Here is a 798-nt window from a genome sequence, read left to right on the forward strand (position 1 = left end):
GAGACAGAGTGAGAGAAGAGAGAGAGAGAGAGAGAGAGAGATAGAGGGGGGGAGTAAAAGAGATAGAGAGGAGAGAAAGAAAGGGAGAGAGAGAGAGAAAGAGAGAGAGAGAGTTATAGTGTGTGTGTGTTTGTATGTGTGTGTGGTTTGTGTGTGTGTGTGTGTGTGTGTGAAAATGATACAGGTTTTTATACTGGATAATTATAACAGATTCTACTATGATGATAAACATACATTTTATGAAATCGTAAATGCTTATATTGCATTTTGTTAAAAGTTTGAAGTTTGCTGGTTTTCAAAACGATGCAATGACAAAATATGGGTTTCGCGTTTGTTTGAGAGCGACAATTAATTTTGGCGTTTGATTGATGTCTTGCTCGGTCAAGAAACCACTTTGGTCGATTTACTCGACCAAGAATCTTGCTCGGTTAATCGAAAAATTTGATCGATCAATTGCACCACTACACGCCGAGCTGTCAACATCGTTAACGCTAGAGTAAGAAACCTGATTCAATTTTTGATCAAGTTAGACCTAGAGGTCATGTTGAACAAAGCCATCATCGGAGGAGATAACAAAAAGAAATAAACAGAACACCAAACTCATAGATTAGGCCTACTTTATTATTTCCTTTGAATTTATTACTGGATCCCTTACAACGAGAATCCTGCTATAACGGACATTTCGTACCGGTCCCCTCCCTCTCGTTATAACAGGATTCCACTGTACCTAAAATTCACCACGTCACATACACACTCAGGCATACACAAACACATACGCGCACACATACCACACACATA

This window comes from Aplysia californica, unplaced genomic scaffold (genome assembly GCF_000002075.1).
Source record: "Aplysia californica isolate F4 #8 unplaced genomic scaffold, AplCal3.0 scaffold00190, whole genome shotgun sequence".
NCBI classification, from domain to species: Eukaryota; Metazoa; Mollusca; class Gastropoda; order Aplysiida; family Aplysiidae; genus Aplysia; species Aplysia californica.